The 27,477-nt window shown below is 40.4% G+C and overlaps 1 protein-coding gene across 4 annotated transcripts in view; it reads left to right on the plus strand.

The window, feature by feature from the left end:
* Window positions 1-7,334: 7,334 nt before the first annotated feature.
* SULF2 (sulfatase 2) overlaps window positions 7,335-27,477 on the plus strand; it is a 249,012-nt gene continuing 228,869 nt past the window's right edge. For 2 of the 4 annotated variants that reach the window (XM_044986390.1, XM_044986387.1), the window contains exon 1: window positions 7,337-7,554. The gene's annotated coding sequence lies outside the window, so the exon portion shown is untranslated. Of the gene's footprint in view, window positions 7,555-22,495; window positions 22,547-27,477 lie in introns of those variants that run through there. The other 2 variants (XM_044986391.1, XM_044986388.1) reach the window with 2 other exon arrangements.

A 27,477-nucleotide genomic window follows, 5' to 3' on the forward strand; every position in this document is an offset into this window, starting at 1 on the left:
CATACCCTTCTCTATCATATCCAACACAAGCTGTTTATATTTACTTCCAAGGTCCTTCACGGTCAATCCCCACCCTGCCTATCATCTCTCATTCTCTGACAAGTTGTCGACGCCTGCCTCTGATTAGCCCATAATACCAGCTCTGTTGCCCACTTCTTAAATATTCAAACAAGCACCTTCATGCTTTCCCACTGAAGTCAGCATATTGAATACTGCAAGATTGGTGCAACTGTGGAAATAGCCAAATAGTGGGCAAGATACATGGAGTATATCTGTATGTTACAAATTCATGTATATCCAATAAATGCTATATATATACACATATATGTATATATAGTGGGTGAATTATAGTAATTTTACAATTACTGCATGAGACTGCAGTAAATCTTGTTATATGGTTTGACAAGACTATTTCAGTCACCTTGTGCAAAAGGAAGTTATCAGTTGTGAGATCTTAAGATTTTGTGACAAATTTCAAGGTGTTATTTGACCTTTCTCATAAAAACCACAATTGAAGCATGTCATTCCTACATGCACATTGTATACGTGCACATAGATATGATCTATTGGTACTATCATAACTTTGTGGCTCTGGTGAAATTACAGAACATCATTAGAATGAAGGAGACGATGCTGAGAGTTTTTTCAGTCTTTAGGGGTTCATTTATGCTGTAATAAATTCCACAGTGGCATCGGAAAGGTGGAATCTAAACACTGTAATACAGTAATATTGAAGTATTTGTTTTGCTTCCTCTTTTCCTTGGCTGAAATGCCAGCAAGGGAGTGTTTTTCTGCTTGGCAGGCAGCCAGTAGTTTCCCAGTAAATAATATGAACCCTGTCCTGCAGACTAAAGCTGTACATCACTTCAGAAAATGTTCAGGCCCCTGGAGAGCTCAAGGAACCCTGGCTTACAAAGTGTGTCTGGAGAAGATTCTTTTCCCAGCAACTTGCCACACTTTAAAACTGTGTAAGGTTCTCTCTCCTCACCTCTTCCCCCCTCCCTCAAATGACTCCTTATGCTCCTCATCCTTATTAATTATTATGCTCTTTTCCCTTCTCTTCCAGTGTGAAGACAGAAAAAGATTAGCCACTAGGACCCAGAAAAAGAACCCTCAGTAGCCGCATCCCAGCAAGGCTAGGTCAGATCTAATCCCCATCCACATTGGTACCTGTCTCTTGTGGTGACAGGTACCAACTTAGTAGCTGCAGGCAGCCTGCCTACCCACCTGCTCAGTCAGTCTCAGACAGTGACATGGGCAGGGATTGGTTGCAGTTGATGTAGTTATTTTGGTTTTTGGTAATTGTGGTGTCATGAGTAGACTCCTAAGATATCTGAGAAAGTCTTGTGAGATCATTCAGGCCATTCCTCTGCAAAGGCAGAGTCCTTCGGCAGAGGGTATACGAGTACTAAATTGATATCAGAGCAACACTAAAGGTAAGGCCATGAAAGCAATCGATTCTAAACCTCTATCCCCTACAGGATGAAATATATATATATTGATATCAAGGTTGACAATCCAAGAGGCTACATACATACCTATGTGGATGCCCTGGGCAGAAAAAGGGAACTCCTACATCATGAAGGTCACAGTTACGTGTGACTTCTGCTGGCTTCTGTTTGAAAATTGACACAAGAAGCTTCAAGTTTAAGATGGACAGATGTGGACAGATCCTGTCTGCTTCTGCACAGGTGAAAAAGTTGGGAGGGAAAGAGTGGTGGTGTATATGCAGGGGACAACAAAGAACAACCTTGGTGCTTCTTGTTTGCAAGTTGTAGGGGAGCAATAATTTTGGCCAGATAGGCAATACACCTCGAAGAGAGTTTGGCTCATTGAGGAGCATAATCAGGGTGATATTCACCTCTGGCACCTCCAAAAAGATTTAAGAGCCACTCCTAAGTCTAGTCTCTGCAATTTCCTAGGCAAAATGCTTCCAGCAGCTGCTGCTTCAGTGTTGCACCTCTCCACACATTCCCAACCCACAGCATAGCTCAGACTTTAAAAGCCACAAAAGAGCCCAACTGTTTAGTGAAAGGATTGCATGCTTGCATGGACTTGAACACAGAATAGATTAATTAATCAATGTTTGCAAAGCCTTTGAAACTGAAAAGTGCTGTAGGAGTTACGGATTGTTATTACTGAACACTTCCCAGTTAGCACTGAAGTTACAATGCCTTTCCCCATACATGTTCCCAAGAACTAGATGGGAAACATGAGGCTGCAGTTGCTGACAATCACAATCATCAAAGGATATGTGAGGGCAGAAAGTGTCCTATAGCTGTCCTTACAAGGAAAGACTTATCTTGAAGTCAAGTTGGCAACTGTCTTATCCTCCAAGGTCTGTAGACAGCTGCTTCCTCATGTATTTGTAACATGTTGTTGTTTTTTTCCAGCTAACATAGTTACCAGTTGCCAGAAAGTGATGTGTCCCTATGGCGGGAACACAGCAGTTCACTTATCTACTGGTACTTTCAGCAGTTAGCACTGTCCATCAAGCATTTTTGCCTTCTCAAGGGGGTCAGGACCCAAATGGCATCCCATGTTGTTTCAATTCTACTTTCTCTGAGAATGAATTTGCTTCCTTAGGTAAATTTACTAAGCTAGCTAAATCTAGGCTAGGGTCTTGCAATACACCAAACACCTTCATTTTCTTGAACACTCATTACTAGTGTGAAAAGAAATTTCATTTTCCACAGTTTGCAAAAGGTGTTAGGTTTCCATAAATCTGCCTTATCTTCACAACAGAAGCAAATCCTCTTAGAAGTGAGGTGTTTTTCTGATGATCAGTATACTGGGTTTTGCATTTGTTCTTCTTCCTATATTTCATACAGAAAATCCTGAGCTGCAATAGTCATACATCCTTTTCCCTGGAAAAAAGTCTGGAAATGTTCAGATCTGGTGTTTTAGTTTGGCTCAACCTAAAAAAAGCCAGGTGTAAAATTAAGAACTGAATCCAAGTTTAGATTCCAAATGCCCCAAATTTGGTGGGGTGTTTGGATCTGGGTTTTTGTTTTGGGTTCACTGCTAATACCCAGTTTCTGTAACTTGATAGTATATGTTTATTAGGAAAGGCAGTTGGCAGGCACAATCATATGTGAAGACTTTAGAAAAACATTTGATTGATATAGCTGATGCATATCAATAATTATTTTCAAATTTACAAAGAAGTCATCAGCATCTTTCTTTGCATTTCTGTGAACTGTGTATGAACTTGAAATGGGGGAACTTGTACAATTACTATATAACACACACACACACACAAATCCCTGTTGCTGCCAATGACTTTCAAATGCCCGCTAAAAACAAAATTCCAAATGCTAAGATTTTGTGTATGAATGTGTGTGTAAATGGCAAGAGGTGTTCTTTTCCTGATGACTCGGCCCTGCAGAACATCTGCTGTACATGGAAACAACACCAAAATAACACTTGCTTGAACAGTTTTCTTTGGAGATTTCAGACTCTTCTCTCTATAAGATGCTATTAATTAGGCACGGAACTCTTTTGCATTAACAAAATATAAAGCTTTCCATAGATACATTGCTCTTTACTCTGAACACTGAGGAGGACTGTTTATTCTTGCTGCACAGTCTTTGGTCTCATGAACTGTAATTGCTTACAGCTTTACCTCTGTGCTTATTGATAATGCATTGTTTGACCAATTAGTGAAATCAGCTCATTCTTCACCCTAAGAGACTTTCAGATAGGATCTTAGATGTGTCTTTGAAGATTTTGAGATGTTTGTTAAGAACAAGGATCATGTTTAACAGCCCTTTTAACTCTCTGTATGATGGCATAATCAGAGCTTTTAAATAATATTGATTGTTAAGTGTTTGCTGCCCATAATGAATCAGGACATAATTAATATCAATTATGATTAACAGTGATTAGTGATGTATGAAGTGATTATTTACTAGTACATATATGTCTAAATACATTAACAAGGTTATTAATAATACTTTGCACTTATATGCACTTTTTCATTTAAGTACTTTTATTTCTAGTTTCACAGATAGGAAAACTGATGCACAGACAGGTTAAGTAACTTACCCAAGGTCACAGCAGTCTAGCAGCAGAGATTTGCCACCACATCAAAGAGCTCTAGTTTTACTCTGCCTGGCATGGTGGTGGTGTGGGTTCTTTATGCCTGGATTGCATTAAGGCAATATCTGATACTGATGAATTATGCAGGGAAAAAGTTCATATTTCTTCATGGCACATGTTTTCAATCCTTAAAACTACAGAGCTGTAGAAACCTAAGTAAATGATCATGGGGAAAGAATGCACACCGAAAACAAGCTAAGAAACTAACTTTGCAACAGGCATTTTGCTTGCTTGGTGTATGGCTTTTTAGAGAAAAGGTTTAAGGCATTAAACAAAAGGTCTAACGGAACAGTAGATTTGTGGGTAAAACAGTGGATTGAGACTCTATATATCTGTCACAGACTTCCTGTGTATAACTTTGGGCGTCATTTAACCTGTCTGTATCTCAGTGCCCAGTCTTCTGCTTGTATGTTGTATCCTTTTCTTCCATCCTTTATCTCTCTTGTCTATTTAGAATGCAAACAATTCAGGAGGGTGAGTATCTCTTACTTTGTGCATATCAGCACTTAGCCCAATGGGGCTCTGACATAGTAATAATAGTAAAAGCTACAGAGTGGTAAGACAGACTCCCCAGTAGTGGTGGTGGACTCCATGGCCAAGTCTACACTACGGAACTACATCAGCACAGCTGCACCGATGCAGCTGCGCCACTGTAGCATATCTGGTGAAGACACGCTATGCCGATGGGAGAGCATCTCCCATTGACATAGTGACAGTGTGGATAGCGCTTAAGTTGATGTAACTTGCATTTCTCAGGTGGGTGTGGATTTCCAAAGGGATCCACACCTCCATTCAAGTTTTTTAGGAGTCTGCAAATGAAAAGAGGTTGAAAACCACTGTTCTACAGCAATGTTTCAGTCCTCACAGTAGGTAACAGGTACATGCCACTTTGAGAAAGTGCCTGCCTACCAGTAATAAAATATTATGCCTATTACTGTAAGCATTTCTGCAGTAGAGTGAGGATTGAGTAAACCATATGGCTTAGTTTCAGTCATGATACTTTTTCTGCTAAACAGGACTGAGACCTGCTGGTCTTCTAGACAGAGTACAGTCAAGAGCTGGGATAATGTGGGTGTCAGTGAGAGTGAAACAGCTTTAAGATGTAGACTGGTGTGACTAGTACAGGACTCCAAAAAAGCATTTTTTTTTTAAAAGGGGGGACATTTTTGTACCAGATTTGGATCTCACTCGTTCTGGTTGTAAAATTTAAAACCAGAGTCAAAGTCAATAGAGTTGCTCTGGATTTCTACTGCTATAAGTGAGATCAGAATCTGGCCCTTTGTTTTTAAACATTGCACCTAGGACTCAATTTTTGTTGGTAGTTGTGTAACATTTATAATAGATATTTATTTGTTTTGCTTAATTCCACAACAGGCTTCACAAGAAAATACAAGACTATTTAATTATCTTTAAACTGTTTAAAGCTGCAAAGAATTTGCATAATTCTCTTGAACGTTCTTTTTTTAAAAAATGAATCTGATACTGTCTAAAGGGAAAAATTCACTGCCCAGATCCCATGGGTCTTGTGTGGAGAAGCAGATGGAATGTAGGGAATGGCATAAAAAGAAATCAAAAGAAATAAAGACACCCCCACAAAACTGGTGTAGGCCCCTTAAAGTAAAACTTATTTAAAGACAAAAATTTAAAAGATCTGTTTTCTTTGTGTATGTTTTCTTCTTCTCCCAGCCCTCATACAGTTAATTTCTGTAAGGCACACTTATGAGGAGGGATAGCTCAGTGGTTGGAGCATTGGCCTACTAAACCCAGGGTTGTGAGCTCAATCCTTGAGGGGGCCATTTAGGGATCTGAGGCAAAATCAGTACTTGGCCTGGCTAGTGAAGGCAGGGGGCTGGACTTGATGACCTTCCAGCTCTATGAGCTAAGTATATCTCCATATATTATAAAACAAAAATGAGAAGGCAAAGAGGAATTAACAAGGGAGAGGGCTCACATCCACACTTAATATCTGAACCTGCCACTACACTGATCAAGACAAAAACCCAAAATGAGGGACTCTATGTAAATTATACAGACAGCTTTTTATTATGGAGAATTTGTCTTCTAAAAAGTAACACTTCCTCTGGACTCACTTTCATGATTCAGCATCTCTCTGATGGAATGAATTTGCAATGAGGCAAGGTAGTAAATATGGATTGGCTGGACCTTTGCTAAAAACTTTTGAAGTTAAAAAACATGCAGAAACCCTTAATGCTATGTGAAAGGTATTCTTGAAGCAATTTTACCAGTACAGCAGAACCCTGAGATTTCAGGAGCATCCTCTCCACATGAAATTTCCAGCACCAAAGTCCTCTAGCTGTGTTTGGATAAACTTTTGCCCCTCTGTGTGCTTATTAAAACCTAGGGTAATTCTCTGCTCACTCTAATATCAGGTGTTGGTCTTTGACAGATGATATGTTTTTTTGGGGGGGTAGGGAATTTAATTAGTTCAGGGCCTGGATCCCTCTGGAGTAGAGGGGGTGAGGCACAAGATACAATTCTTGCTTAGTCCCATTTCCCCTCCCCGCCCTGCACAAGACTAAACACTAGACCCGCATAACAAGTGAGCACAGGACGCAGTGCAATTAGGCCAGTCGACACTAGTGAGGACTGTGATTTTACTGGCCACTGGCTCAGGTGATTGCAGTTACTGGGTGCATATTAGCACAGGCTTCATTATTCTCTTAATTATCCTCCTACCGGCTACACTGCTTGGCTTCTTCCTCAGACCCCTGAGGTGTGTGTCCCTCCAGAAAAGTTCCTACCCCAAAGCATCCCTGGGGATCAGGGGAGATGCATGGGGGTGAGGGAGAAAAGGGGGCGATGGAGGGGGAAGTAGACACCGAGTGGGGTAGGAAAACGGTGTAATGGGTGTGGGGGGAAGAGTGGAACTAGGGTGTAATGGGGGGGGGATAGGAGTGGAAGCGGAGCAGCTGGGGGACAGGCTAAGGGAAGAGAGACCTGGGGTAATGAATGGGGGAGGAAAAGCCGGGGACAATGAGGGGGAAACAGGGGGGTCCTCATTCTACAGCCCCGCCCACGCCCTCTCCCCGCTGCTGCCGGCAGCCGGGCGCTAGGCTGGGGGGCCGGGGCGGCAGGGGGGGATGTGGCCTCAGCACCCCGGGCGGGGAGGCGCCGCCAGAGCAGCGCTTGGAGGAGGCGCCTTGCAACAGATGGGTAAAGCCGGCTCCTCGCCGAGTCCCGCATTGGCCGGCAGCGGCCGAGCGAGGCGCCTGGGAGCCCCTCGCCGGGAGGGAGAAAGGCGCGGCAGCTGTGTGGTCCTGCAGGCAGGCGGCGGAGCGGACCACCCCCAAGCCCTGCTCGGGGCGGTGAGGCGGCTGCCTGCCCCCAAGGTCCGGGGGCAGCTGGAGGTCGCTGTTCGCTCCCCCAGCTGCTGCGGTGTCCCTGAGCTGCTGGGGGCCATCTCTGGCCGGCCCTGCTCGCTCCCCCGGTGCAGTAAGTAACCTCTCCTCCTGGGGCTGCAGGGGTGGGCACGGCGGAGCGGGGGGGAGAAGTTGACGGTCTTTCCGCGCCTGGGGACGGGGGGCCCGGCTCTTAAACTGCCGCGTTTGCCTTCTCCGTGCACTTGAGGCAGGAGAGTCAGGGCTGCTTATTCCTGTGTCCAGCGCGTAGCTTCTTCTGCTCGTGTGACCTGTAAAAACTGGGGAGCGGCAGAGCCCGGTCAGGACCCAAACCAGTGCAATTCCTCAGGCTGCAAGAGGGTCCCCATCAAAAGGCTGCTGTCCTCTGATTGTAAAGTATCAGTGCCTGGTGTAAGTAATTATTCCCAGCTCTCCTTCTCCAGCGTGCTCACCAGAGAGGGAGGTTTCTCAGATGGGGAAACTGAGATGCAGTGAAGGGACTCACCCAAGGTCACACAGCAAACCCGGGGAGTGGAGCTGGATGAAGTGCTCAGGTAGGGTAATGTGGGCTATATTGAAAACTTTGATCCCCAGTTCTGTGCTCCAGCTGTTAAACTACGCTGTGAGATGACTGCTGGAAGAATACATTTTCGTGAAGTAGTTTTCTGAAGCATTGTGTATAGGCATGAAACCATGGACAGAGCGCAATACCAGTTCTGTGGCTCATCTCCAGGTTTGCTCTTTTTACTATCTGGGGGTAAATATTAGGCTCCATAAACAAGGACACAAGCCACTGAAGAAAGAACCAATGTTTTTTCTTTCTTGCTCACTATCACCAGGCATTTTAGTGTCTCTTACACTGAATGTTTTCCCCCCAAACTTTTTAAGATACCCTAGAATTTAATACAACCACGAATTCAAAGGCTATTACAAATGACAATAGCTTCTGTTGTTCATATCTCCCTGGCCATATGCACAGTAATTCAGACAAGCCTAAACTACAATTCTCTAATAAGCCTAATTTAGCTATTTTATGTCCTCAAGCTGCCAAGTTCTGACATCCTCAGTTAGCATTTACTCTTGGTATGTAACCTCATCCTTGGCTTCAGTTTGGTCCCTTGTCACATGGAAGCAAAGCTCAGCCCTACTGATGCTTGGAAGAGTGAGGTCTCCTTTTATTGAAACTTGCTGTCATGGCCACTCAAGCTAATCTGTGACTCTGGCTGTCCAGGCCAAAGTGGTTACTTGCCAGAGCCCAAGTTAAAGATGCTATGGCTCAGTTGATGATGCTGGATGTTTCAGAGAGAGGAGGAAAAACCAAGCAGAAGACAACTGCAAAGGCTTTTAACATGAGGGAGAAAATATTCCTTTCAGATCTTCAAAGGTGATGATGCGACACACTGGAGCATGAGATTCACTTGCCTTTTCAGCAATCTTAGCTTGCATAATGGAAAGTACTGCAAATCTCATTCTTGTCCTTAACAGAATCCAGCCATTGCCCTTTATTTCATGGTGTGGGGTAAAAAGTATCTAAGACTTCATTATATTCATTATTATATATACCTCAGAGTTTCTTCTGACTCCGCCCTTATTCAGGCTAAATAATCCCAGTCTACACTATATAAGAGCCCCCCACACACATACATGCTATACTTCTAATGGAAGGTATGTTTGCTTTGATTGTAAAAATCAGTATCCACCCAAGTATGGGATAGCACCATGCTCAAGGAGGAGCTGCAGAGATGAGGCAGCTTTGATTAGAAAGAGCATTGAAGATAACTGTCAACTAATAGTCAGTCTTTGTATGCAGGGAGAAGATGTAATTTGAGGAGATTTATTTTATAATCTGAATTGTTTAAATAAAATGTTATCACTGGAAATTAGCTTCAGACTTGTATTGTTAGTTTCAAAACTTTTCTGCAAAGACTGATACTAAAGTTATGTAAGTCCTGCACAAGGATGGAGAAAAGAATTGTTGCATTCACTTTTGAATAAGCAAGAAGGTGTTTGCTCCTATCATAGTTTAGTAAATCAGAGATTTTATTACAATTTCTTGTGAGGAATCATGCTTAACTTCCAGTGTTCACATAGGCACGTGAAAAATCTGTGCCCATTTTGAGTGGTCTCAATTGATGTCTGTTTGGGATCCTGATCTCTGCACACTGATGCCTACATTTGTGTGTATCCTGCTATCAGGGCCAGCTCCAGACCCCAGCGCGTGCTTGGGGTGGCATGCTGCGGGAGGGCGGCAGGCGGATCCGGTGGATCTCCCGCAGGCGTGCCTGCAGAGGGTCCGCTGGTCCCGTGGCTTCGGTGGAGCATCCACAAGCGTGCCTGCGGGAGGTCCACCGGAGCCGCGGGACCGGCGACCGCCAGAGCGCCCCACCGCGGCGTGCTGCCCTGCGTGGGGCGGCGCAATTCCTAGAGCCGCCCCTGCCTGCTATAGCCATTTGGAGTTTTGGATCACAAAATAGACACATGTGAGTGGCACTGAAATTCTTCCCTATATGTCAATTGAACAGTTTAACAACTCATAACCCCAAATAAACCTTTTATGTACTTAAACAAACAACCAAAATCCCACCAAATGTCTGGTTCAGATAAGTTACTTTTCATTTGCTAAGCCCCAGTGAACAGGATTTTCTGTAATGATAAATATTGATGAGTTTGTACCTGACCAGTCTGGAACATTGGTTGGCTTCTCTTGGGGTTGGTTCTGATGTGAATTTGGTTTTGGTGCCTAGGAGGAATATGTGTAAGGGGAGAATAATAAATAACAGTACTACAAAAGAACTAACTACGGACCCTGCTTGTAGGGAGCATAGATATAGAAAGAACTCTGTTTAAAGCAGGTTGAAAGTTATGAAGCTATTATTACTCTATTATATATATTTATATTTTTGTACAGCTCCCAAAAGTGTGCATGGTGCCATACAGATAGACCATTCCTGCCCTGGCTTTATAGTCTAATTTTAGACATGAACAACCAATTGGAGAACAGAATGGTGTGTGGCAGGAGAGAATAGTATATTGATGTCTTTAAATTGAAATTCCAGTTATAACCACAAAGACATTCTGTGGGAGATGCAAAGACTCCTCTAGTAACATTCTCTGGTTAGTAATGAGTTTGTTTAAATTTTGTTTCTGTTGGGGGATGAGGGGAGGAATGGAAAGAGACAGATGCTCCTTGGCCAACAGTAGGGAGCAAGAATCTCAAAAGGGAGACAGAAGTGACTATACTGCACTCATCTCCCCAACCCACCTGCAGTGGTCCTTTGTAGGAACTCTGGGCAGTTAAGGCTATATGGGTTTTAGAATGGGGAGTAGCTGGTCTGAGTGACTCCCTTCCCTGGCCAACTGGGGGATTTCCAAGTGGGAATCCATTCAGCAGTTAATATCTATTTATTTCTAGATTAACTATCCATAGCTTCCCACCCTCTCCGTAGGCATTCTAACCACTCTCTTATGAGCCAGTTTGCCATGGATTAAAGGAGGGTTAATGAGAAGCAGAGTGGGGCATGCATTCTGCCTGGACTCCCCAAGATCTGCTAGGTAGGGATGAGTTTTCCCTGGGAGTTCTCACCCTCACTGTGATGAGCAAATGTCTACACTACCCGCCGGATCAGCGGGTAGCAATCGCTTTATTGGGGATTGATATATTGCGTCTCATCTAGACGCGATATATCAATCCCTGAACGCGCTCCTGTCGACTCCGGAACTCCACCAGAGCGAGCGGCGGTAGGGGAGTCAACAGGGGGGAGCTGCGGCCGTCGATCCCGCGCCGTGAGAACGGGAGGTAAGTCGAAATAAGATACTTCAACTTCAGCTATGCTATTCACGTAGCTGAAATTGCGTATCTTACATCGACCCCGCCCCCTAGTGTAGACCAGGCCTGAGAGTGCCACAGCCGCCGCCTCCTCCCTTTGTATGGGCACAAACCACTCCTGAAAGGAATTCCATCGGGTTCTCCACACAGCCACCTAGGCAGAGTTCTCCCCATATGTACGCACGCAGCTTTTTCCATAGGATGGTAGAATCAAAGCCAAAGTTAATATGCCAGTAAGATTTTTATACTTCAGCTTTATTATTGGCAACCTTCCGCAGCACAATCCGGTGGGTGGGTGTGAATGGGATAGGAGCGGTGGGTGTTGTTGTGGAACTGCAGGTTGCCCCTAGGAAAGATTGAAAGCTTCAAAACCAGGAAGCACAAGATGCACAGTTGGTATTGGGCACTAATTTGTTTAGTCCTAAAGGCCCCAATTCACTGCTGACCTGTGGCCTCTTTGCACCACATGGCGACCTCCCTCTTTTAGTTGCACAGGGCATTTGTGGGTGGAATAGGGCAGAGGAAAGTGGGATGGATCTGAGGCAGGTGGAGGCATGATGGGGTGGAAATATGCTCCAGCAGTTATGTTCTCTGACCATAGGCCATATGGGTCGCTGAAGCTGGGATGTAATTTTGAACAGTCTCAGGAGTGCTTCATCCAGTGAGGAAGGCTGCTCCTGCTCATAGCAGGCCCTGAATAGGGGAGGAGAGAGCCTGCTTCTCTCTCTCCTGTTAATTCTGGCCAAGAGACTCTAGTGGAGTGCTCAGAGGAGTGAGGGTAGTAGGATCAGGATCTTATTTTGCTAGAGCACTGAACTAAAAATCCTCTTTATCCTTTCCCTTGTACCCCGTTTTCCCCCCTCCCAAAACTAAGTTAACATATTAATGTTCATCTCTACAACAAGGTGTGGATTTTTAATTGTGGTGTTGGAATATATTTTATGAGTCCTCTTATTTTAAATATAAATTGAGAGAAGGATTTTTTCATAGATTTAAGTACAAGAGCCTTTGATCTGCATTTGAGGATAATCGTTTTGCAGGGGTACATGAGGCTTGGGATAGGACAGAATTTGTCTCACTAGTCCTAATATGCTTCTGTATTGCTATATGCTCTCCAGTGTGATTAAATATTCCACTGTTTGTCTCCTAGATGATACCTACAGCTCTGCTTGTGGATGTATCCCTAAACAATTATTAGTGTCTTCATCATTTCAAAGTCCCCGCCCCTCCCACCCTTAGCACATGGAATTTAAATGAAATTGCTCACTTATCTGCCTTGCAGGTTTAGTATTGTGTGCCTACCTCCTAATCGGTTAATAGGGACCATTCAAAAGTGGATCTAGTACGGTGTGTTAAAATCTCATATCCTTGAAAGTGCAGCCATTGTCTGAAATGTATCTTTTCCCCAAGATTCCATGATATGTGTATTGGTTGTTTGTAACACCAGTGTCAAACTAAATTGTGAAGTAAAGATTCTTGGGTCAAATTCTGGCCTCCATTTTGCACCAATGATTCTGCAAGGGGGACACTGCCTGGAGCATGAAGTATAACTGAATGGCAAATTTGGCTGGTGGTGTAGCAAGTTCCTTTCTTTACTCTCAGTAATTGCGTAGGTATTTCTGTCAATTGTCTGTGCATATTTTTTTCTTTTTCCCCATCTTGGATCAGTTACACTGGGCAAAGAGATGCATTCCACATTGATTCCCGGAATTGTCCTAAAATGATTCCCTTTGGGTTTAATAATACAAAAACTAATGATCTGCGTATTTGTTGACATGTATGAACTACATTTTAAATGTGGAAAACTTTATTTTTTCTTCAGCTTGTTTGTTTCTTTTGCCTAAAGTCTCATAGGGGCATGAAGATCTATATTTAAGGCATAAGGAGTAGTCATTCTTCCTTCGGAGCAAATTGAGTGTTTCTCAAGATGCAAATGGTTTCTAGATTGTTGTTCTTTCATTAGGCTGGGATTTGAAAACCTTTTACTACTGCAGACCTCCAGATCTGACTGTGCCAGGTACATGGTATGTGCCTTAAGGTTATATTGGTGGGAAGACGGATTTGTTTCTAGAGACTTGTTAATGCAGGAAAGATAAAGCTCTGTTTCATATATGAGTGGACTGGGGTGGGTGACAAGAACAGACTAATACAAAACTAGATGGATTATCCAATGGGATGGTTAGTTCCTTTGGCGCAGACTTCAATACTGAATGTCTGGAATGAAGTCAGTGGGATTCTTTCAATGGGTGCTGGATCAAGCCCTGAATAACTGCCACTGCTCAGCAAAAGCTTTGATGCATAATAATAGGAGATATACCAATCTCCTAGAACTGGAAGGGACCTTGAAAGGTCATCGAGTCCAGCACCCTGCCTTCACTAGCACAACCAATTTTTGCCCCAGATCCCTAAGTGGCCTCCTCAAAGATTGAACTCACAACCCTGGGTTTAGCAGGCCAATGCTCAAACAACTGAGCTATCCCTCCCCCCTGCATGAAGACTTTCCTTTGTGATTTGTGGAAAAACTGTGTTCTGAAGTGTACATTTGGTCCTAAAGTAGTGCAGAATTTGATCTAGAATGGCTTACATTCTTTTCAACACCACTGAGATTAACAAAATAGCACAAGTTGTAAATTAGGACAGAATTTGGCCCTTTAAATACAAATGTCATTATTCAGGTGGCGTCAGGGAAGGAGAGATCAATGTCACTAATTGTAACACTTCTTTAGTATCACCAACTTGTTTGTGTTATAAACAAATATATTGCAGGTATTTCTGTTAGTGATCAAGATGCTGTTCATATCCAGTTGTGTTTAGCTCCCATTGCTGCAAGAAAAGAGTGGGATTTTCCTCTTTAATTTTGTGCAACACTAGTTGTATGCATTTATAACTATACATTCAAACAGACTTGGGTGTGCATATTAACATTTTTTAAATAGTTGTGTTCTTTTCTTTGGGCAGAATTAAAAAGAAATTTTATTTTTCCCAACTGTTTTGTTCAGTAAATAATAAAGCCTGTCACTCTGTCACAGCACTATCAGCATTAGAATGAGGGACTTTAACAAAGATTTCGTTCTACTACATCACTCTTTGTTTCAGGTGAGAAATAGTACAAGACTTCAGGTATTTTTGGAAAAATTACACAGTATTAATACCTAGGAAAGTTATATACAGCTGGCAAGCTTGTTTCAGATATAACTCATTATTACATGGCAATTGCATTTGAAACATATCTCAAGTTGGGTGGAAGAGTGAAAATACATAACTGGCACTGGCGGTGACTTTGCAAAGTGTCTTTAGCCACATGTATCATCTGGTACATCTGTGAATTCCACTGTACCTCCAGAAGGTAAAACAGAATTAAAATATTTAGGGCTGTCAAGTGATTAAAACAATTAATCGTGAATAATCCCACTGTTAATACTAGAATACTATTTATTTAAATATTTTTGGATGTTTTCTACATTTTCAAATATTGATTTCAATTACAACCCAGAATACAAAATGTATAGTGCTCACTTTATATTTATTTTTTATTATAAGTATTTGCACTATGTAAAAAAAAAAGAAATAGTATTTTTCAGTTCACCTAATACAGGTCATTGTAATGCAGTCTTTTTATCATGAAAGTTGAACTTATAAATGTAGAATTATGTACAAAAAAACCTGAATTCAAAAATAAAACAATGTAAAATTCTAGAGCCTGCAAGTCCACTCAGTCCTACTACTTGTTCAGCCAATTGCTCAGACAAGTGAGAACAGGCATTCTCGTGGCACTGTTGTAGCTGGCATCGCAACATATATTTACGTGCCAGATGCACTAAAGATTCACATGTCCCTTCATGCTTCAACCACCATTCCAGAAGACGTGTCCATACTGATGACGGGTTCTGCTTGATAACAATCCAAAGCAGTGCAGACAGACACATGTTCATTTTCATTATCTGAGTCAGATGCCACCAGCAGAAGGTTGAGTTTCTTTTTTGGTCCTTCAAGTTCTGTAGTTTCCACATTGGAGAGTTGCTCTTTTAAGACTTCTGAAAGCAAGCTCCACACCTCATCCCTCTCAGTTTTTGGAAGGTGCTTCAGATTCTCAAACCTTGGGTTGAGTGCTGTAGCTACCTTTAGAAATCTCACATTGATACCTTCTTTGCTTTTTGTCAAATTTGCAGTGAAAGTGTTCTTAAAATGAACAACATGTGCTGGGTCATCATCCGAGACTGCTATAACATCAAATATATGGCAGAATGCGGGTAAAACTGAGCAGGGGACATACAATTCTGCCCCAAGGAGTTCAGTCAGAAATTTGATTAACACATTTTTTTTAATGAGCATCGTCAACATGGAAGCAAGTCCTCTGGAATGGTGGTCGAAGCATGAAGGGGCATACGAATGTTTAGCATATCTGGCACGTAAATACCTTGCAATGCTGGCTACAAAAGTGCCATGCAAATGCCTGTTCTCACTTCTGGTGACGTAAATAAGAGGGCAGCATTAACTCCCTTAAACGTAAATAAACTTGTTTGTCTTAGCGATTTGCTGAACAAGAAGTAGGACTGAGTGGACTTGTAGGCTCTAAAGTTTTACATTGTTTTGTTTTTGAGTGCAGTCATGTAACAAAAAACGGCATTTGTAAGTTGCAGTTTCGCAACAGAGTGCACTACAGTGCACAACAGAGTGCACTTGTATTTTTCAATTCACCTCATGCTATTTTATCATTTTTACAGTGCAAATATTTGTAAGCAAAAATAATGTACACTTTGATTTCAATTACAACACAGAATACAATGTGAGAATGTAGAAAACAATCCAAAGTATGTAATAAATTTCAATTGATTTTCTATTTAACAGTGCAATTAAAACTGTAATTAATCATGATTAATTTTTTTGGTTAATCGCATGAGTTAACTGATTAATAGACAGTGCTAAAAATATTATATCCCTGTGGAAGACATGATGAAAACAATTTTGATGCAACTTACTCAAATTCTCTTTTTATTGTGTCAAATGTTGGTAAGCTGATAAAAGTGGAGGCAACTACAAGAGGCTTGATAAGGACAATTTGCAGATCTAAATCACTGGTAAATGACCTGGTTTTGGTCACACTAGGTACTTACTCAGTCTAGATATAGAATAAAAACATCCGTTTTAATCTCATTAATTTGCTTGTGCGTGATATTTTATGGGTTATCTTGTCTTCAGAAATCTCTGCTGGATAACAAATTTGCAACCAGTGGAGCTAAGTTATGATGTAAGATACTGTAGCTTGTGTAGATGTTCACAGTGTGACATTAATGGTATTAGATTAGCAGCATCAGCAGTATTAACTAATTTCCTCATTGAAACCGTGACATTTGTTTGGTAAAAGGATCATTAAACATATGCAAACATTCCCTGTGCAGTATAAGGTCTTTGGGCCCTGACAAATGATAAATGAGAAAATTACAGGTTGCAGGAAAATGTAAATATCATTCTTTGTAAATCTGTCCCCTGGCAAGAGAGAAATGTTCCCCTCTAAGCAGTGAAGCGCTCATTATATTCTTTTCACATCAGTGAAGAATGCCCAGACTATTTTACATATTTATACATATCTTGATTTGTCTCTTACTTTCTTTTGAGCACTGCTGTTGTACTGGGATTTGTCCTGGTTTTGTTAAGCAAGTACTCCAGCAGTGCACTGCAGAAAAAAGTACCCTAGCTTCAATTAACTCCTTCCATAATCTTCTGAGCAATCCAAGGGTCATCTCATTATGTTTTTCTTATTAACAGTCATGAGTCATTCACCAAGCATGCCATAAAAGAATTACACACTGGATTAAACTGTAAACTCACATTGTGGTTACTTTTCCATCAGATGACTATACATAACTACAAACTTATGTTAATGGATAGACACCTTTATCATGGACTGAGGAAATTTAGTTAAATCTAGCTCCATTAAACTTTCAGATGAAAGAGCTATAGTGACTTCCTTAATGTCCAGTCACAGATGCATAGAATTTGCAATACCAGATCACAACATTAATGCCTCAAATCCAGGGCCGGCTCTACCATTTTCGCTGCCCCAAGCAGTGCGCCGAATTGCTGCTGCGGGTGCTGGGTGGGGGGCAGTCCCTGTGCCCTTAGGGCGGAAGGCACATTTCCGCAGCCATGGCAATTTGGCGGTAGCTTCTATGTTTAGCTGAAGCCACCCGGGACAGCTAAACATAGAAGCTGCCGCCGAATTGTTGTCTCCGCGGAAACGCGCCTGCTGCCCTAAGGGCACAGGGGCTGCCCCCCACCCAGCGCCCGTGGCGGCAATTTGACATGCTGGTTGGGGGCAAAACAATAGGGACTGTTGCCCCGTGCAGAATGCCGCCCCAAGCACCAGCTTGAAATGCTGGTGCCTGGAGCCGGCCCTGCTCAAATCTAGTGGTTCAAAGACACCAACAAAATAGCATTCCTGCAGTAGCTGATTGTCCAGTGCTGTCCATGGGCAGGGTTTTCTTTCTGACTTTTATGGTGATCACCTGACACCTTGAATCATGACACAGTATTCCAGTTTAATGCCATTCAGCTCATCGTAACTGAAGCTAATATTTGTGGTGTTATCACATAAAAAAAACACAGATATCAATTTATATTTGATTAATACCTGTGGTTTCAAAACAACTTGAGCTGAAACTTATAAATGAAAGTTATTTCAGTTATAAAGTTTTCAGATGACTTCAGATATTTTTCCCAAACTCTACAGGAAAAACTGTTTTTATGCAAGCAAATTTCTCAGGCCGTTAATCCGTAAAAAGGACCTTTATAACAATTGACACATAAATATCTTGGAACAGCTGAGATACTTAACTTTGTATATTAGCTCCTGAGCATATTTCTCTTCCCTTCCTCCAAAATAATTATCGTTGCTAACAGCATCCCTATTATATTGAATGTAAACGAGGGGAGAGAACCCTAATCTTTCCAAAAGGGTCCCATCAATTATATTGCCTAGAATGCCTGCCACTTCTGATCTTGAGTACAGTCTTGATACTTTCTCATGTTAATCTTCTAGGATGCAACTTTTTTAAGCAAGCCGGGTCTGTAGCTGTATGCACAATTATCATGATTGCATGCTCAAAATAGTCAATAGTGTGCTTAACTAGGTATTGACTTGCACTATCTCATGTGGTTATCTGATCTGTATATGCAGTCTAGCAGGAATCCTAAGTACACTATGCTGCCCACAGCTTGTTTGAAAATGAAGTTATAGAACCATTTATCAGAGCAATGGAACTAGCATCTTTTCCAAAAGTCCCATGAAATATTTAACTTCCAAACTGACACTCCTAGACTAAAGGTGGTAAGGGGGCTGGAAAGGAACCTCAGTTTAAAATCTCCTCTAATGGTGCAACACCAATCTCCTGGTGCGGCACTGTAGCATCAATGCTGAATAAAAGGAACAGGGATGAAATACTTGCCAAACTTAGGTCAATGGCACAATTCTCACAGACTTTGATAGGGGCAGGATTTCACCCCAAATTCTCAAGTGACCACCAAAAGATCTAGCCCAAAGTTCTGTTGCTAAACTTGAATTTACATATTCCTGTGCAAGAGTTAGGAGTGCTATTAACAAAGCTAGACTGGCATTCAGTAGTTGCATGCAGAAAGTCTGTTTTTGTTAGCATCTCACATTGAAAAGTTGTCCTGATTGCATGACATTTGTAATTAAAATTTACTGTGTTTGTATGCAACTTTTTATCTTTCGGTCAGTATCAAAGCAGTTTAAGAAACAATAGTAATATATATTTGTGGCGTGTTTGCCAGGTCCTGTACATTTTGTAAATTATGACTAAATTACACCCTCGGTTACACTTGTGCAATCCAGTGACAGGCAATAAAGTTGCACTGGTATGATTAAAGGAAAAATTTAGCCCTTTATGTTGTGATTGCTTCAACACGTTTTAGAAATGCATCTATATCTGGGGTGGAACCAAATATGTATTCTATGACTGCAACACTACACAGCAGTATTTAATGAGGGGAAGTGAAGAATAATGTATCTATTTAAATGTTTGCGACTATAAGTTGCCAGAATTCAATTACAAAAGAGTCATTATGTTTACAGTAAAGTTATTCTTTCACCAGATTTCTGTGCACAACTCTTTGTATGACTGTTCCCTTGGACTCATTTTTAATAAATACCTTTACCTATGCTTGTTACATAACGATGTATAATTTATTCCCAGTTACCAGCATGAAAGGGGTTTTACAGTTTGAAATTACATGTGTTTTTAGTGAATGTAACATTTAAACCCATCCTGAGTTCCTCCCTCTCTGTTGTATCCATTCTTCTGAGAATGACACTTCTAATGATTTTAATCAAAGATGGAACTTTGGTGGTGGTTATTTTTGTTATTTATAGCTTTTTAGGAGGAATGAAACTCAGGTGTTACTCCCTCCCTTTAACATGTATAAAGATGACTGTTTTGCAGAATTTCATGTAGGTTATTCCCCTCTAAATTTTCCTTAATATTGCTATATTTAAAAAAAAAATAGAAATCAAGCTTCAGAAAAAAACTGCTAAATTATACAGAGAACAGGAATTCTGTCTAATTCTGAGTTAGGTACTCTTACAGAGGTTTATTTACCCATTATACTTATTCTATTATCAAAAATGTCTCAGCATCTAAAAATATTAGTTGAATTCAGTCAATATATTAGCAGGTTTTTGTTTGCTTGGGTGTGTTTAAATGAGGTGCTGAAGGACTGGATTCTCAATTGGAAATTCCCGTTAGCTTCCAAAGGGTGCTTTTCACTCTCATCTGTCATTTTTGTGGATAAAGGAAACATGAAGGTGACTCATTTTAATATACTGCCAAAAACACAGTATAACATTTTCTGATTGTACTGCATGGACAGATTTTTTTTATTTATTTTATTAAAGCATCTTGTTGTCTCTTACAACATTAAAATAAGGTGATCAGTTTCTTAAGTAATGAGATTCTAATGTCTGATTGGGCATCATGGTGGAAATTATAATTGTTTTTCTTTGTCATCTATGTGTTGAACTCTGCTTATCTGCCCATGTCTATTAACCTTGGTACTTGGGCCTATCTACTTGCAGCAGCAGCTTGGGTTTTTTTGAGAGTGTGCTTGCAACTGGTACAGGATGCTTATGGCTTGAGGAATACAGCATCTCAAGACCTCTTCCTCAGGGCCTCATCTTAATGTTCAAATGGAGTCTTGTCTGCATGTCAAGTCACTGGGAGTTTTGCCTGTGAGAGGACTGCTAGATGGAGTCCTGAAAAGTGAAGAATATCATCATCGGTTTAATATGGCTAAAAGCTACATAAGGCTCTGGGATTTTTTATGGTCTTATTGCTGTTATGGTTAAAGTTAAGTGAGTTCTTTCAACTCAACCATTACTATTTCCTTAACAATGGCAAAAAAACCTTTTTGGCTCTAATTTCTGTTTATCAAACCCTAGACAAACAGATTAATTGTAACAGATACAAAAAGTTTATGCTTTACATTTGTCATCTCTCCAAAGTTATACTGACATTTATTTATTCTAAACTTTGCGGAACGATTTAGCATGCTAGAATAACTTAAGTCAGTTGGAATTAAACAATTATGCTGAAAAGGTGCAATATAGGTCTACTTTTAATACTGCTGTGGCATTTAACAAATATTTATGGTTTTGCAGGTAGTAGTCCTTTTTAAATACACTTTAGATTTTGATGGGGGGGGAACCCCTTTTGGTTTTATAAACATTAAGTACTTGGCATATCTAGACCACTCTTCTGACGCAGCTTGAAACAGGATATAACATGCAGCAATAATTTGGGGTTTTTTTTAACCACACTTTATTGGAACAGCATCATCAACATGCAAAACCGCACACATTTACTGTAACTCTCCATGAACTGATTGTCTGGGAAAGTTGCCTGGGGAGAGGCTTGTGTTTGAAAAGACAACTGCAAAATTTCATAAAATAAACAACAAGAACGTTTAGATAAAACTCAAGATTTTTTTCATTATGCAAGTGCTGTACAAACATTAGCTGATCCATCTTCACAATAACTGTGGGAGCTAAATAAACATTTTTAGCTCTGTTTTACAGATGGTGATTGAAGGCAGGGAAGCTAAGCCAACATTTTTTCTAATGTGGCACCTAAATCCATATTTAGGCCCTATTCTCCCTATGGTGAAACCCATGTTCCATTGAGTTCCATTGTTTTCAGTGTAGCTACACATGAGTCTTTTTGCCTGTATGCATCTGATTGCAGGATTAGGGCCTAAGGCATATATGTAAAAGTGGCCTGGTTTTTTTGGAAGTGCTGAGCACTTCCAACTCCTGAAGTTGATGGGACGCACAAATACTTTTATTGTTCCTGTGGGAGTTGCGGATGCTCAGTGCCTTGAAAAATCAGGCAACCTTACACGTTTGGAATCTGTGGCATATGCCTCTCTTAAGGGCACAGAAGGGAGCTAGTGTCAGAGCTGGAACTAACACTCAAGCATCCTAGCTGTCAGTATTGTGCTTGGACCACTCAAAACAATCCTCCTCAAGCTACCATTAAAGTTAACGAGAGCAGCAAGCACTCATCACCTTTTGGGATATGGCAGGCTCTTTTTTGAAGATCCCACATTAGTAGCAATATGCAGATCTGCTGCGCCTCACTTCATCCCACATTGCAAACTTGCGACAGGCAAGTCTTGCATCTCTTTCATTTCTCCATAACATCTGTCCATGTCTCCATTCCCTGTGTGCTCATAGTTTGATTTGCTTTTTGTCTAGGGTGCCCCATACTTGTTGCTGTGCACTGAGTTCTTAAATAACATTAAGGTTAAAATGCATAGAGGCAATTTCTAACTTGCCTAAAATATGAAACTGTACTGAACTTAAACTAAAATAAAATCATAAGTATGAAGTGGTCTGAGTATAGCTTGTGGAAGAAGGGCCTATATTTATCCCTTTACAGAACATTTGAGTGCTCAGTTTGGGGAGGGAGCTCACATAATGCCTAATGACAGCAACGGTTGCTGTACAAAAAAAGAAATCAATAGTATGGGGAATAGAACTACTGGGGAATGTTATTAGGGAAGCTGAAAAGAGAACTTGATACACTGTACTCAGATCTTAAAGATGTCAGCTGACCTCATAAAGGACCATAATAGAGACAGTCTGTCCTAAACATCCCCTCTTTTTCTTTTATTGTAAGGTTGCCGCTTACCAGCTAGCTATTTTGAGGATAACAATGGCATGATGTGGTGGATATTGACTTTCCAAGTAAGCTGTTCTTTTTCCCCCCAGTATGTTCACTGTTCACAGCAGAATATGTTGTATGAATGAATTTAGAGAGATTACCCACTCTTCTGCTTTTCAAATAATAGCAGAATGAAAGAACTGTACAGAAAAAAATTCTGATATCATGTTAAGAGTTTACAGATTGGGATTGCTAAAAATAAGTTGCTTTAAAAACTGTTGGATATTTTCTACAAAACCAAACATCTGCATGATGGCTTAATTAAAAGAAATCACTTGAACTTAGTAATAGTTGAATGCTTCTGTATGTCTTTAATTTTAAAATGCATTTACGTTAATACAAATAATGCTATTCTGTGAGCTATTTCTGCCTCACATATACCTATGCAATTCCCAGTTTGCCTTACGTGTGGTCCTGTGGGTTTATCTGCAGCAGAATTTTGGTCTATGTATCTCAAATCTCAAGTCTTTAATTTTTGTTAAGTGAGTTGTGTTCAGGTGATTTTTTTTTCTTACGATTCAACTTTAATTGTCAGTGGCCTTTAAATGTGGGGATATGATATAACAGTACCTGTTTTTTGTGCATTACTGGGCTGAAGAGGAAAATTGTGTAATGTGCTTTCCTGTTTTGCAAGGAGTAGAGATGGATATGGAGATGTATGTATATATTTTAGCATTTGCTAGATCAGCAAGGTGGTGTAATCCAATGAACAGAGCACTGGATTGGGAGTTAGGAGACTTTGGGTGAAATCTGGGCCCCATCAAAGTCAGTAGAAAAACTCCCATTAACATAATCTGGGTGAGGATTTCATCCCATGTTCTATTCCTTGGTTTGCCATTAAATCGTGAGACGTGGCTGTCAATATATCACTTAAAATCTCTGTGGTGTATCTTAAAAATGAGAACAATGATATTCACCATATTTGCAAACATAATGTGTTTTTATTTATAGATTAAAAATAGCATCAATACTAGATGGAATCTTTTATAAGACCATATTGTGTAGGCTTGATTATTTTGGGGCTGATCTATAATGCTATTTTCACCCAACCTTGGATAGCCAGTCACAAGAATCCAAATTGATACTCGGATTTTCTTAGTAAAATAGCATCTCAGAATCTGTAGCTACCCTACAGCTGTGCCTGAAGACATTGTTCTGTAGTTTATCTTTACAATTAGTTTGTGAGTTGGTGCTAGATTACACCACCTTGCTATTCTAAGCCCTATCTCTGTTGAACAGTCCTGTCCCTGGAGAGGTTTGTGTTTAGTCTGTCAGAGGTGCAAAGTGAATGCCCTGTTCCTAGGTACTGAGCAAAGTGATATTTGGTTCCTTCCCCCTCCTTTTTGTACAAATTCTTATATCTTGGGTCTTTAGAAAGAACTACTCAACTTTGCAAATGGTAAATGGTCCAGAACTGAAAAGGAAGTAGTTAATGCTGACTAATACAGAAGAGTTTTTAAATGCAGATAGTCCCTGTTAGGTTTAACTGAACATGCTTAGAGTGCTTTGCTTTTAATATTCTGAATATGGCTCACTGCACACAGCACTTGTTTATAGCATCCCGCTATTCGCCTTCACTTGGAGATTACCTTTAAAATTAAATTGATTTAAAAACTACAGAACAGTGCTAATGCCTTTCTAGACAGGGAAAATAGTAGAATAAAGGACACAGAGCACCAGGTGATTTACTGTCCCCATTTTGTGATTTTTAAAAAAAATATTGCATCTTGAAAATTAAAAATTGTGACAGAAAACCAAAAATATCAATGTCTAAAACTCAAAGTGCAAAAGAGAGAAACATTGATAGTTCAGATTTTTAAGTAATGAGGCAGAAGTTGTAATTCTACAAATAGAACTTAAAAGGTACAGTGACTAGAGTGAAATCCCTGCAAGCTGCATGGATACTTTTCAAAGACACCATAACAGAGGCCCAACTTAAATGTATACCCCATATTAAAAAAACACAGTAGAAGAACTAAATAAGAGCCACCGTGGCTTAACAACCATGTAAAAGAAGCAGTGAGAGATAAAAAGGCATCTTTTAAAAAGTGAAAGTCAAATCCTAATGAGGTAAATATAAAGGCGCATAAACACTGCCAAATTAAGTGTAAAAATGTAATAAGAAAAGCCAAAAAGGAATTTGAAGAACAGATACCTTGTGAGTTTTTGGCTAATAAAATGTTTAAGTACATCAGAAGCAGGAAGCCTGCTAAACAACCAGTGGGGCCCATGGACCATCGAGATACAAAAAGAGCACTTAAAGATGATAAAGTTTTATTGCAGAGAAACGAATTCTTTGCTTCAGTCTTCACAGCTGACGATATGGGGGAGATTCCCAAACCTGAGCTTCCCTTTGTTGGTGACAAATCTGAGGAATTGTCACAAATCGAAGTGCATTAGAGGAGGTTTTGGAATTAATTGATAAACTTAACAGTAACAAGTCACCGGGACCAGATGGCATTCACCGAAAAGTTCTGAAAGAACTCAAATGTGAAATTGCAGAACTATTAACTATCATTTGTAACCTGTCCTTTAAATCAGCTTCTGTACCCAGTGACTGGAAAATAGCTAATGTAATGCTAATACTTAAAAAGGGTTCTAGAGGTGATCCTGGCAATTACAGACCGGTAAGTCTAACATCAGTACAGGACAAATTAGTTGAAACAATAGTAAAGAATAAAATTGTCAGACACATAGAAGAACATAAATTGTTGGACAAAAGTCAACATGGCTTCTGTAAAGGGAAATCATGTCTTACTAATCTATTGGAGTTCTTTGAAGGGGCCAACAAACATGTGGACAAGGGGATCCAGTGGACATAGTGTACTTAAATTTTCAGAAAGCCTTTGACAAGTTCCCTCACAGAGGCTTTTACGTAAATTAAGTTGTCGTGATAAGAGGGAAGATCCTTTCATGGATTGAGAACTAGTTAAAAGACATGGAACAATGGGTAGAAATGGTAAATTTTCAGAATGGAGAGCGGTAACTAGTGTTTTCCCAAGGGTCAGTCCTAGGACCAATCCTAATCAATTTATTCATAAATGATCTGGAGAAAGGGGTAAATAGTGAGGTGATACTAAACTGCTCAAGATAGTTAGGACCAAAGCAGACTGTGAAGAACTCCAAAAAGATCTCACAAAACTAAGTGATTGGACGACAACAATGGCAAATGAAATTAATATGGATAAATGTAAAGTAAAGCACATTGGAAAAAATAACCCCAACTATACATACAATATGATGAGGGCTAATTTAGCTACAACTAATCAAGAAAGAGATCTTGGAGTTATCATGGATAGTTCTCTGAAAACATCTATGAAGTGTACAGCAGCAATCAAAAAGCAAACAGGATGTTAGGAATCATTAAAAAAGGGATAGAGAATAAGATGGAGAAAATCTTATTGCCCTTATATAAATCCATGGTACGCCCACATCTTGAATACTGCATAGAGATGTGGTCTCATCTCAAAAAAGATATACTGGCATTAGACAAGGTCCAGAGAAGGGCAACTAAAAGGATTAGGGGTTTGGAATGGGTCCCATAGGAGGAGAGATTAAAGAGGCTAGGACTTTTCAGCTTGGAAAAGAGGAGACTAAGGTGGGGATATGATAGAGGTATATAAAATCATGAGTGTTGTAGAGAAAATTAATAAGGAAAAGTTATTTACTTGTTCCCATAATAGAAGAACTAGGGGCCGCCAAATGAAATTAATGAGCAGCAAGTTTAAAACAAAAAAAGGAAGTTCTTCACACATCACACAGTCAACCTGTGGAACTCCTTGCCTGAGGAGGTTGTAAAGGCTAGGACTATAACAGGGTTTAAAAGAGAACTAGATAAATTAATGGAGGTTAAGTCCATTAATGGCTATTAGCCAGGATGGGTAGGGAATGGTGTCTGTAGCCTCTGACAGAGGATGGAGATGGATTGCAAGAGAGAGATCACTTGATCATCACCTGTTAGGGCACCTGGCATTGGCCACTCTCAGTAGATAGGATACTGGGCTGGATGGACCTTTGGTCTGACCCTGTATGGCCATTCTTAGGTTCTAGAGTACAACCCAAATGGGTCTATTGGGAATTATTCATGTATTAAGAGGAGATGACTCTCCCACTGAAGTTTATGGTAATTTTACTCCAGGCTTCAACAGGAGCAGATCAGGTGCTGGATCTCCTAGTCTTTAGTGATATACAAGAACCAATCATGCTTTCCTAGGATAAGGCCTGCAGGACCTTAAATATCCACTTCGTCCTATTTAGCAAACTAAATACTTAATTTCATAAAGGTTCAAGTCTCCAGTTTGGAAAAACAATTAAACAGGGGCTTATGTCATACTGATGTCAGTGGGACTTAAGCAGGTGCTTAAATACTTAGCTGAATTGGAGTCCTACATTTTAAAACTTTGGCAATTAGGTTGATTCTGCATTATCACCTCTAGTCAGTCAGGTACCTACCTTTAGCCAGGTGAGTAGTCCCGTTTACTTCAGTCAGCCTAAAGTTAGGCATATATTTTATTTATCTTGCTTAGGCAGAGCTTGTATACATAGACACTTGCAAAACAGGTAAATATGTGTGCAAATTAGGTCTTGCATGTACAAATACCTGCTCTTGTGTATGTCTTGTTTTGTGTATGCAGCTCCCCGGTTCTATGTGAATATGTTGGCTTCAGTTTTCAGCCAGGCCTCATGTAGCTTTTCAATAAATTTTCATCTTCCTCCTCCACTCCCCAAAAAAGCATGTTAACATACCATGCCTTCATTTTAAATGCCTGCAATTCATATTGAGTGAAATTCACTATTTTGCAGAGAACTAGTACAATGCGTACATGATACATAAGTGTGCTAAATTTCACCCATTGGCAGTTAGCTGCCTAAGTGCTAATATTAGCTAACTACATGATTTGCTGGGAGGTTGGTTTTCTGAAAATGCAGGTGCAACTTGTGAGCTTGGAAAACT

This window comes from Mauremys mutica, chromosome 13 (assembly GCF_020497125.1).
Source record: "Mauremys mutica isolate MM-2020 ecotype Southern chromosome 13, ASM2049712v1, whole genome shotgun sequence".
Classification (NCBI taxonomy): domain Eukaryota; kingdom Metazoa; phylum Chordata; order Testudines; family Geoemydidae; genus Mauremys; species Mauremys mutica.